At 37.0% G+C, this 13,155-nt stretch overlaps 1 long non-coding RNA gene across 1 annotated transcript in view; it reads left to right on the top strand.

Moving 5' to 3' along the window:
- LOC109171760 overlaps positions 1–11,554 on the top strand; it is an 80,416-nt gene extending 68,862 nt beyond the window's left edge. Inside the window, exons 2-3 of the long non-coding RNA XR_002052654.1 lie at positions 3,793–3,796; positions 11,468–11,554. This is a non-coding gene — a long non-coding RNA (uncharacterized LOC109171760). The remainder of the gene's footprint in view (positions 1–3,792; positions 3,797–11,467) is intronic.
- Positions 11,555–13,155: the final 1,601 nt, after the last annotated feature.

A 13,155-nucleotide genomic window follows, 5' to 3' on the forward strand; every position in this document is an offset into this window, starting at 1 on the left:
TGTTTAATTAATTAACTTTTTGTAACAATTTATTGCTTCAAAATGCTAAAATTCAAAAAGGTGCCCAAAGTAGTTTTTTTATCCGCATTTTGAGAAAGTCATTTGGTACGTAATCAGCTAACAACTAACAGCTAATTTATCAAATACTTTTCTACAATCAACTAATCTTATCAACTATAGTCAAACCCACTAACCCAATCAGCTAACAATCATTTACCAAACACTCCTATTATATTTTAAGACTTTGTAAGTGATTGAAAACCTGAATTACATCCACAATATAATCTCGTGATTTTTAATCACTTTTTAATAGTCGAAAGTCACATACTTTTCCATGGTCCAAAAATATGCCAATATATATACTAGTTGTTATATTATAGACCGCGGTGCATAATCGATTATGCACCGCGGCCCATATACGGCGCCATTTCTTTAAGTAAAGAAACGGCCCGCCGTTAGAGTTAACGGAGTCCGTTTGTTTGGTGTATTAAACACCAACTGACACTACAGAATATCCAAACCGACACTGCAGTTATATCAAAATGATACTGTAGTTATAATGAAATGAAACTGCAGTGTATATAAACTGAAATTGAATAATATTTCACATATTTGAGTGTATATTGTACAATGAAGCTGTAATTATATCAAAATGATCATGTAGTTATGTTTTAATAAAACTATAGTGTATATAAAATAAAATTAAATAACATTTTCACATATTTGAGTCTATAAATATCGAATGAAACTATAGTTATATCGAAATGAAACTGTAGTTATGTTCAACTGAAACTGCAGTGTATACAAAATGACACTGAATAACAGAGTTACTTTTTGCAAAAGGATGCGAAACGGCGAAAATAAATACTGTTAATTTTCATTTAAAAAAAAAAAGACGCGCGGTGCATAATCGGTTATGCACCGCGGTGCATAATATAATTTGCCATATATATACTAAGTACTGACTAGTTTTTTACACGCTTTGTGCGATTGGGATAATGCCCAATGTTTTTTTTTTTTAAATAAGTACTTTAAAGTATATCAAGGCAAGATTATATTGGAATTGTTCATGCATATATAATTGAATGTTAAATTTGCGTATTTAAATAGGCAATTCTAAGTTTACAAATGCAAGATAATATAGTCAAAATTGATTATAATTGTCAATAAAATAATTGTATAGGTGATTAGAGAAGTCGATTCGATCATTAACTGAATAATAGGAATTACAGAGTTATATCAAATATCAAACTCTAACTTACACGTGACTAATAGCATCACACTATAAATAGGGGTGTCAAAGTGGGTCGAAGCCCGCGGGTTAGCCCGCACCTGCCCCGCAATGGGGCGGGTTAGGGCCGCAAGAAATTAGCCTCGCGAAAATGCGGGCCGAACGGGCATGGTCCGCGGAGGGCCAAAGCCCGCGCAGGTTGCGGGCCGGCCCGCGGGCCAGGCCATATTTAAAAAATAAATAAATAAATTATATATATAATATCTTTTTTTTAAAAAAAAAAATCATATATATAATATCTTAATTCTTAGGCAATGTGTAGATCTAACTATCTAAGAGTACGCAAAAAGGGAGAAATCCAATAATTCAATAATCCTTCGCCAATTCTTAATTCAATAATTCCTAGAGTACGTAGTTCTTTGGTTCTCCCGTCTCCATCCGCCTCCAACTCTATCAAATAATTACTAAAACTAAATCATCAATTCATACATATTTATGAATTACTAAATCGTTTCCAAGTCAAGCAAACATACATATTTATATATGTATTATACACAGAAGGGAATTGTAGAGGGAAAATCTGAAGCCGAGAGAGAAATCGGGTGTGCTGTTGAACCCTAGCTTTGATTACCCTTCTACAGTTCTGATGAACGCGCAGTATCGATCCGGGAGATATGGGCGAGGTTTATGGATTTTATGGAAGTTTTCGGTGCCATATTTCAAGCGGTTTTAATATGTTTATATACTATTTAATGTTTTTTTTTTAATTTAAGTTATGGCCCGCGGGCCAGCCCGCGAGACCCGCAAGCCCGCATGGGGCGGGCTTGGGTTGTATAGTTCCAAGCCCGCGGGCTTCGCGGGGCGGCCCGCCAAAGCCCGCCAAATAAAAAGCCCGCGGTGGGGCGGGACTAATGAGGCGGGTCGGCCCGTATTGACACCCCTAACTATAACTACTGTAGACTATTCTAACACCACATAAATACAATCAAATATTATACAAATAATAATGTGGAAAATAACAACTATATTAACACACCCCCTCAAGCGCAAGGTTGGAGAGCCTCCACATTGAGCTTGTCCCGTAGAGCAGAGAACTGCGGACCTGGCAACGGTTTGTGAAGATGTCGGCTAGCTGGTCCGTAGTAGAGACATAGTTGACGACGAAGTCCCCTGAAGCCACTTTGTCACGGACGAAGTGATAGTCAATCTCGACGTGCTTCGTCCTGGCATGAAAAACTGGATTGGCACAAAGATATGTTGCCCCTAGATTGTCACACCACAATGTCGCGGGTTGTCCTGAATGTAGCCCTAGTTCCCGTAACAAAGAGTCGATCCAGGTAACCTCGGCGAATACATCGACAAGAGCTTTGTAATCTGCCTCCGTGGATGAACGTGCTACAGTGCGTTGCTTCTTGGACAGCCACGATATTAGATTTGAACCCAAGTAAACCGCAAATCCGCTCGTACTCTTCCTGTCCAGCGGACACCCAGCCCAGTTAGAGTCGAAGAAGGCATGGATGCTAGTTGACGAAGACAGTGTGAGACGTAGCCCATAGTCAAGTGTCCCCTTGATGTAGCGTAGGACGCATTTCATAAGAGCCTAGTGATCAACAGATGGTGAGTGCATGAACTGACATAGGCGATTGACAGCATAGGAAAGATCAGGCCTGGTGATAGTCGAGTACTGCAAAGCTCCCACAGATATTGCGTCGGATTATCAAACAACTGTTCCGAGGGTGTCACCGCCTTGGTAACCGCGGCCGGTGTGGCGAGAGGCTTGTTGTCTAGCATACCAGAGCGCCCTAAGAGTTCTGTCATATAACGGCGCTGTGAGAGAATTAGACCTGTGCCTGCAGTGACTGTTTCAATACCCAAAAAGAAGCTTGGTGAGCCAAGATCACGAATCTTGAAGGTAGAGGATAGACGGTGCAAAAGAGTAGCCACTAGTTGCGCGTCGTTGCCCATCATTATGATGTCGTCAACATAGACTAATAAGAACACACGGGATGTCCCTATAGTATAATAAAAAAGAGAGACATCCGTTTTGGATGAATTGAACCCTGCAGACAATAAGAAATCATGAAGTCGTTTGAACCAAGCACGGAGGGCCTGTTTCAGACCATAGAGTGACCTTTGGAGATGACAGACATGACCCGGGTTTGTCGGATCTTCGTAACCTGGTGATTGTTTCATGTACACGGTTTCTGCCAGATGACCGTTCAAAAAGGCATTATGAACGTCTAACTGGCGGAGAGTCCAACTGTTTGACACAGCTAGAGAGAGCAGCATACGGACCGTGGTTGGTTTAACCACGGGACTGAAGGTTTCAAAAAAGTCTTCTCCTACGACTTGATTGAACCCTTTGGCAACAAGTCGTGCCTTGTGCAGTTCTGTAGAGCCATCAGCGGTGCGTTTGGTGCGGAACATCCATTTGCAGCCGATTATATTCATGTTGGGTTCCGGTGGTACAAGTCGCCAAGTGTTATTGTGGAGTAGAGCATTAAACTCCTGGTCCATTGCCTCACGCCAGTGCGGGTGCCCCACGGCTTGAGAGTAGCAAGTGGGGTCTGTGGTAACACTTAGCGCCTGAAAAGGCTCATCTGTATCCCGAGTCATGTGACAAAGACGCATGTTATGGTCCCGTGCTTGCGGTTGCTCAAGGCCTGCGTGATTTAGCTGGGGCAGTATTAGTTATCGCTAGTTGCGGTGGATCGCGAGCCAATGGCACGGGTTCATCACAACTCGGTGCTGGGCTCGGTGTTGGCCCGACTAGTGGAACATGCGCCATGACAGGTGCAACAGCCCATGGCAGCGGTGGTGGTGTTGGGCCCTTGTGTACGGGATCTGTGGAAAAAGGAAACACATATTGGTTAAACCGGACATGGCGACAGATGTAGGTTTTCCCACTTGTCAAATCAAGGCATCTGTATCCCATAAAGGAGAGAGGGTAACCTAAGAACACACACGGGGCGGAGCGATACTCTATCTTATGCCGATTATACGGACGAAGATACGGGTAACACCGGCACCAGAAGACACATAGGAAAGCATAGGGGGGGGGGGGACACTTTGAAGAGACGAGTATAAGGACTTTCAAAATGTATGGCTGATGACGGTAAGAATTTGATTAGACAGGTTGTGGTTTCAAACTCATAGTCCTAGTATTGATGGGGTACTTTGCCTTGAGCGAGGAGAGTGAGGTCGGTTTCAACGATGTGTCTATTCCGACGCTCTACCCTCCCGTTTTGCTCATGTGTATAGGCACACGATTGGCAATGGTTTATGCCCAATTTATGAAATATTGTGTGTAAGTTTCGATACTCACCCCCTAAATCAGATTGAATAGACTTGATAGACCGCACAAATTGGCGCTCTACCAACATACGAAACGAATCAAAAGCTTTATGTATGTCTGATTTTACCCTTAACGGATAAAACCAGCAGAATCTGGAATAATCATCTACAAAAAGTAAAAAGTAGCGAAAACCACTAGTTGATAATACAGGAGACGGACCCCAAATGTCCGTGTATATCAAATCTAATACATTTTAACTACAATGGGAAACATTGTCTAATTTAAAGCGTGATGATTTGCCAAGATGACACGAGGTGCACGACTCAACGAGCTCAGTTTTATTGGAGGTGACCAGGCAACTTTTAAGAACTTTATTGAGGACATGTTTGTGTGGATGACCGGGCCTGCGGTGCCAAACCGTGGGATTGGCATGGGAACTTAAAAACGCAAAATTTGATGGAGACAGCGGGAGCTTGTACAGACCACCTGTAGTGGGACCTCTAAGCAGAACCGCTTTGGTTGTGGAATCCTTCACAATAAAACAAGAATTGTGAAATTAAAAAAAAAAACATCATTATCAGTAGTAAATTTAAGTATTGACAAAAGGGGAATAGATAAATTCGGGACATGTAAAATATTGGTTAATTTTAAAGGTTTGGACACAGATGGGACTGATGCATGACCGACTCGCAAGATTGCCAAACATGCGCCATTACCGACCCGAAGGACATCGGGTCCACCGTACTCATCAGACTGCGCCATCATTCCTGCATCCGGGGTAGCATGCGCTGTAGCTCCAGTATCCGGATACCACCCGTCGGTCGGAGGTGTCGCTGTCGTCGCCGGAGGTTCGCCAGATAACACCACATTAGCTTGCGTCGGTGGTTGCGTAGTGTATCTCTTGTAGCAGTAAATTGCGGTGTGGCCGTGAGACCGGCATATCTGACACCGCGGCGCTCCTCGTACGCCACGACCACCTCTGTTCTGACCGCCACGGCCCTACTGACCGCCGCGGTCTGGAGTCGACGGCCCATGTCGTTCGCCACCATGATTATGGCCACGACCAGGACTGGTGTATAAAGCCATGTGCGACGCCGTTCCGTCGGATAATCGTCAACGAGGATAAACTCATGAGCCTGCAAAAAATCCGACAGGTGAGAGAGAGTGACCGGATTCCCCGAGGCGGTGAGAGAAGCCGCAAGCGTCTTGAGTTCCGGCCGGAGTCTACGAAACACGTAGAGATTCTGCTCCATGAGCGAGAGTGGACGTCCGGCTTGAACCAATGATTCGACGAGAACCCCCGCCTGCCCTAGGTAATCAGCGGTGGTGGAGTTCCCTTGGCCGAGCGCCTTTGTGACGGAAGTCCAGACCTCGGAGGAAGGGTATCAATTGCGTACGCCAGTAGAGGAAATTTCTAGACGTAAGCTTCATTGACACGTAGTGGTGTGCTCCGACGAGGGAGACCCGGCGGCAGACACGGTGTGCTCCGATGAGTTCATCGACGAGGCCGGAGAGTGGATGGTGAGAGGGGGAAGGATTGTGCAGTGGAGGTAGAGAGAGAATCGAAACCCGTCTGATACCAGATTAGAGACGTCGATTCGATCATTAACTGAATAATAGGAATTACAGAGTTATATCAGATATCAAACTCTAACCTACACCTGACTAATAGCATCACACTATAACTACTGTAGACTATTCTAACACCACATAAATACAATCATATATTATACAAATAATAATGTGGAAAATAACAACTATACTAACATAGGTATGGTTGAAACCAAATACGGGACATAAGGGAGAGCAAATAAAAATTAGGGCATAAAATATTAAATATATACTAATATTGAATAGCTAACTGTTGATTGCCAAACAAGGAAATTGCGAGATAATTTCCCACTTCAATTTGTTGTGTGATTTGAATACTCTTTTTGTCAATAAATCCCCAAGTAGTTAATATGATTGTATTATTATTATTATTATTATTATTATTATTATTATTATTATTATTATTATTATTATTATTATTATTATTATTATTATTGTTGTTGTTGTTGTTGTTGTTGTTGTTGTTGTTATTATTGTTATTATAATTATTATTATAATTATTATAATTATAATAATTATTATTATAATAATTATTATAATTATTATAATTATTATTATTATTATTATTTTTATTTTTATTATTATTATTATTATTATTATTATTATTATTATTATTATTATTATTATACCCTTAGGTCATTTTACATGTTAATCTAAACAACTAATTTTTTCAAATATCTTTTTACCAACCGTTGATATAATTCGCTAATATAATCTGTTAATGCTAACTGCTTACTGTTGGTTGTCAAACAAAGACATTGCGAGATAGTTCTCACTTCAATTTGTTGTGTGATTTGAATACTCTCTTTTCAACAAATCCCTCAAGTAGTTAATATGATTGACTTTATTAATTATATATTTTTTAATTTTTTATGGTATTAATAAAATCCTTGGTAACTAAATATATAGCATTATTTTGTATTATAACTTTGATATTTAATTAAAAAATAGTGCACAAAAAAAGATAATAGACAATATAGTTAATATAATCAATTGATGAATTTGAATGTAAAGAATTTTTACATTGGAGAAATATAAAGACAATATAACTAATAAAATTATTTATCTTAATTAATTTATCGATAATGAATAAATTTTTTTTAATAAAGACATTGTAGGGACAATGTAGCGATATAATCAATTGATGAATTTGAATGTAAAGAATATTATATTGGAGAAAAATAAATACAATATAACTAATGAAATTATTTCTCTTATTTAATTTATTGATAATGAATATATTTTTTTTGAATAAAGACATTGTAGACACATAATTCTAAATTAAAGAAATGCATATGTATTATTTTTTGTTGTAGCTACTAAATTATTATTATTAATATAATTTAATAAGAGTAAAATAGAGTACTATTTATGCCAACTTTGATTGGGTTGGAGTTCGAACCTAAGATCTTTCTTATTGAAATCAATGAGTAAGTTAACGGTGAACTAACAGAAATTAACGGAAAATATAATATTTAACGGAAAAGTTAAAGGATAATCATATTCATTAAGGATAAATTAAGAAATCTTAAGGAAAAAATAAAATCTGATCAATCTGAGCCATTGATTTGATTAAAAAATTTGACCGCCATTTTTTCTACCCATTATAGGCCTAACTACTCTCTTGGGCTCTTATTAGTATAACTAGTTCTTTAACGCGCTTTGCACGAATGAAATAATGCCCAATGAGTATTTTTAAATAAGTATTTCAAAGTATATCAATACAATATTATATCGGAGATGTTCATGCATAGGTAAATAAATATTGAATTTTTGTAATTTAAATCGGTAATTAAAAGTCTATAAATGCAAGATAATATATGCGAGATCGATTATATTGTCACTAAAATAAATATTTGCAACTTTGTAATAACGCTAGTCTAAAAACAATTGTCTAAATAAATACTACTTTTGGTTTAAATTTCTTTAATTCTTCTTAATTCTCTTTTGGGTAGCATTGTCATTGTCTTCATCTTCAGTACATGTCTTTTTTTATTACTAGTACTGTGTCATGTGCAATTGGGTTACTGGTGGTAGCATAGATGGATTCATCGTGCAATGAGATTATGGTGTAGGAAGCTTTAGATTTGTCTTGTTGTGTATATGATGGGATCTTAGTTGTAGTATTAAATCTTTATCTTATAATCACCTATTGATATTTGGTAGTGGTAGTTGTCCCCTACATGTTTCATGCGTTTGTGAGATGTGTGTCGTAGGTTATCATGTGAAAGTATTGTACAAAATATTAATATTTATTATATTTGTATAAAATACTTGATAAATAAATAAATAATATATATATATATATATATATATATATATATAACATATTTTGTATTATAACTTAGATATTTAATTACAAAATAATGTAAAAAAGAAAAATACAATGGACAATGTAGTGAATATAATAAATTAATAAATTTGAAGGTAATGAATATTTGAATTGTAGAAAATAAAGATAATATAACTAATGAAATTATATCTGTTTTAATTTTTATAATGAATAATTTTTTTAAATAAAGGCATTATACACATCTAATTCTAAATTAATTAAATGCATATGTATTATTTTTTATTGTAGCTACTAATTTATTTAATTTATAATTTAATAAGAGTAATAAAGTAGTGTGCATACTTTTTATCAACAATAATGAAATCATTGATTTTTTTTTTTAATTTACATTCGTTGTTGAGACAAATTGTTTTGAGAGTTTGTCAATGACAATTGTTACAATTTTTGTCAATAGAGGAAGATAATAAATAAATCAAAATACATAGTTACAATATATATTGTTATAATGATCTAGTAAAAATTAAATTACAAATTTCTTTAGAAGTTTTCATGCATTGATAAAATTATGATGTGCAAACTTGTTCAATTGGATCCAGTGGGATGTGAACATTGTCAAATTCTTTGGAAAATGGTCCTACCATTTTAGAGTCCAGGTGTAATTGTATTTATGATCAACAACTTTGTAGTTAGGTCGCGCAGGTCTGACGATGATGTAAGAACAATTTTGTTCGATAAAAAAAATAATAGTATAATATTTGTAAAGTAATATACAATTGTACCATTATAAAAATACATACAAAAAATATTAATACCACAACGACCTAAATCATACCAATAATGCAAAAATATAATTGAAATATTAAGTTTTGTTATGATCTAAATAATCAAAAGAAGCTTAATTAAACGAAGAAAAAAAAACTTAATCTAAATTTGTTTTTTTTTTTAATGCATAAAAATTAAATGATTTTTAAAGTTTTTTTTGAAACAAAACAACAAACTTCATTAAGGAATCAAAAAACCGACAATACAAGATTGGGTTAGTCACCCACACCCCCGAGACAGATTCAGAAACGGTTGCCCGAGCAAGCTCATGAGCCACACGGTTCGCTGTTCTCCTGACATGGACCACAGTTACGGTCCCTATGTCGCTAGCAATCGATAAACATTGCATCACAAAAGCTCCTACGTACGAAAAATCAATACTACGTGAATTAAAAGCATTACAGAAATTTAAACAATCAGATTCAAAGAAATAAACTCTATGTTCTTGTGCCTGCAACCAAGACAAGGCTTCTTTAGCTGCAATGACCTCTGCCAAATACGGATCGGTCACACCTTCAAGCCACCCGCTTCTAGCTGCTACAAACAAGCCGTCATGATCCCGCAAGACCGCCCCAAAACCAGCGCCATTTGCGAACACAGCCGCGTCGATGTTGCACTTGATTATGCCTCGGGGTGGTGGTTTCCAAACATCTGCCCGGTCAGAGACGCCAGCCGCATGAACAGGCTTTGAATAAGCAATCTCCCAGTTGCTAATGGAGCGCCTTACTTGCGCGCAGATCTCCTCCACCAACGGAATCTTGTCGTGCCATACCACATCGTTCCGGGCAAGCCAGAGATTCCAGAACACTGCCGCAAGTTTCACTGCCGCAGAGGAGGGTTGTTGGGAAGATTGTTGGCCTATAACAGAGTCCATGAAGCTGAGAAGATCCCTTCCCAACATAACATCGTCATCCCCCAAACAGTCCTGGCAAAAATGCAATCGCCGAATAGATGTTCGGTCGTCTCTATCGTGAAGCCACATAAAGGGCAACCGCCGCCGATGCACACCCTTTTCAGACGAAGGTTTTCACGAACTGGCAGCACTCCTCTCGCACATCTCCATAGCAGGTTCTTGACCTTCGGCGGTATCGGAAGCGACCACACCCCCTTCCAGGCCTGGAAATTCCCAGATTCCTCGAGCTGCCTGTTATCATGCATGAGTAGACGGTAGCCATGTTTTGTTGAGTACTGGCCACGGAGATCCCCAATCCACCTCCAGGAATCCTTGTAATGGGAGCTAACTGGCGTTGCAAGAATCCGTTGTACATCTGCCGCATTAAATATGTCACGAAGAACTTCAACATCCCAGGTCCCTGATGATTTTTAAAGTTATTGATTTATTCTCTTTGATGCTTAACTTTGAATATTATTTATTTATTAGTCAGACTAATTATTTGACCAAAGTTTATGTTAAATTTTATATTTTATATATATATATATATATATATATATATATATATATATATATATATATATGTGTGTGTGTGTGTGTGTGTGTGTGTGTGTGTGTGCATTTTAACATATTCGTAATATATGTTTAACAATTATGCCAATCATAATTGGGATGAAGTTCGACCTTAAGACCTTTCTTATAAAAATTAATGAGTAAGTTAAAAATAATAAATAGTTAACCGAATATTCCGTCACTAAAGTTTATACTTACGGAATTTAGGTTATTTAAGGGAAGAAAATAATATAATAAAGGGTAAATGAAGAAAATCATTAAAAAAATACTAAAATCAAAATAATATGAACCATGCATTTTAATAAACAATACTTCCGAGATTTTTTTTTTCCAGTTAAGGGCCTAACATTATTGGCTCTTATTATAATTGTATTGTATAGATGTATAAATGTATAGATTATTGGCTCTTATTATAATTGTATAGCTAAATATAGTATTATACAAATATTACATTAATAGGTTTTTATTATCATTTCTGAATTATTCCAACATGAAGAACATAGCTTAGCTTGCTAGAGTAGGAAATTTAGTACAAAACAATCTGGTTTTATTGGATGGCTCCGTCATCCCATGACAGTTGCGATTATTGTAAGGATCGCATCTTCGCTTTGGTTGCCAATAATACAGTTGCCATAAATTTTAGAATTGCAGATGGGCCCTTTATTCAGAGGGCCTTTGTAAACCATATCGCCGCCATGTTTCCTGCAGCAGAGACTGAAACGAAGGTAAACCATATCTATCAATTTATAGTTACGTTCAAAATAAAAGGGGTGAGAGGTGGAAATGTACGTTAAGCTTCACAAGACAGTTTCCGAGCACATGTGAGGGGAGAAACAATGTAAGGTGGAAATCTTTTGCACTCAAATTCTTAATTTTATGTTGGGAGGGAAAAAACAGAAAAACCCAAAAAGTAATTCAAATTAAGTCATTCGCGCGTATTTATCATCATCCTACTGTTTCATGTTGTCTTGGTAGAAATTTGGATGAATGCTGTTGTACCTCATTGTAAATTTGAAATCCAGACTTATGAACTCCATTTTGTTTCTGCAACATCCTTTTTTATATCTCTGTTTCTTGATTGAGTTTATCCAGTCTATAGGATAATGTGGTTATTATTTTCCTGTTGTTCACTTCTTTATTCCCTCTAAATTTTCAAGTTTAATATTGGTATGTACTTAAAGAATATAGAAAATGAAGAATTGAAGAAGCAGTGAAGGCGTGAAGCTATTTGGTAGCAATTTTTTGTCCCACATCGGATGGGGAGAGGGAGTTGATGGGTGTTGGGGGTTATAAAATAAGGGGGAGGTGGGCTTAAGAACTCATACCTTTCTCGGCCTTTTGGCTAAGATCAAGTGTAGTATCTGTTCTTATCAGTTTAATATCTGATACGTGGGCTATTAGCCCACATGATATTAACTCACTTTTTTTAAGGGGAAGGCCCATTAAGGCAGCTTGCTGTCTAAGCCTTCAAGCGTCGCCTTGGCGTTGCACTATTGCCTTGGCCTGGCGCACCTTACCAAGTCCAGATTTAAAATTCTAAGCTTCTTTCGTTTAGTACGTGGGAAGCCCATGTAGTTCTTTTTGTTTGTCCGCAAGTGTTGGGCTGGGTTTAGGTCCTGTATATGCTTGAACTATTTGTATATATGCTCTGAAATATTTGATTAGACATAAATTTTACTTGAATTTTAAAATCAACCACCTAAAATGACCCTTGAACCCTAATTCTAGGATCATCCCTAATTCTTGAGTCAATGATGGATGAGAAGAGACTTGTGAACAATGAGAAAATTAGGGTTTTATTTATTGGGGGGAAGGAAATGGCCGCAGAGAGAGAGGAGGATATGAGATGTGAACAAACATGATAGAACTAGGGTTAACTCATACAGAATATTCGATATGAGATGTGAACAAACATGATAGAACTAGGGTTAATTCATACAAAGAGAAATATAATTAGGTAGATTAGAGTTAGAGATATTATTGTATATAATACGATCGTAACAATTATATAAATACGTATAAATAAAGGCTTACAAGTATAACCCTGACACGTCCATGTCAACCTAATGAAGCACACAGAGTCAACAACGTCATTACATGTCATCTGAACACAAGGTGCTTAACAACACAAAGTCAACAACGTCATTACATGTCATCTGAACACAAGGTGCTTAACATCTATTCAAGATATAACTTAGAGACACAATATTTTATATTCCCTCTCCTTTTATTTATTTATTACTATTTGTCCATCAAGTATTTTGAGTTTTCTATTTTTTATTCTTGACTTTGAAATCAACCAAGCTTTTTTTTTTTTTTAATATTATTGACTCTATTACAATGTAGTATATATTTTCATACATAGGATTCGAACTTGAGACCTCTTATTTGAAGGGTCACAACTATGCCGCTCCAGCACAAGGCCTTTGGCAAATCGA

This window comes from Ipomoea nil, unplaced genomic scaffold, assembly GCF_001879475.1.
Source record: "Ipomoea nil cultivar Tokyo-kokei standard unplaced genomic scaffold, Asagao_1.1 scaffold0143, whole genome shotgun sequence".
Classification (NCBI taxonomy): Eukaryota; Viridiplantae; Streptophyta; class Magnoliopsida; order Solanales; family Convolvulaceae; genus Ipomoea; species Ipomoea nil.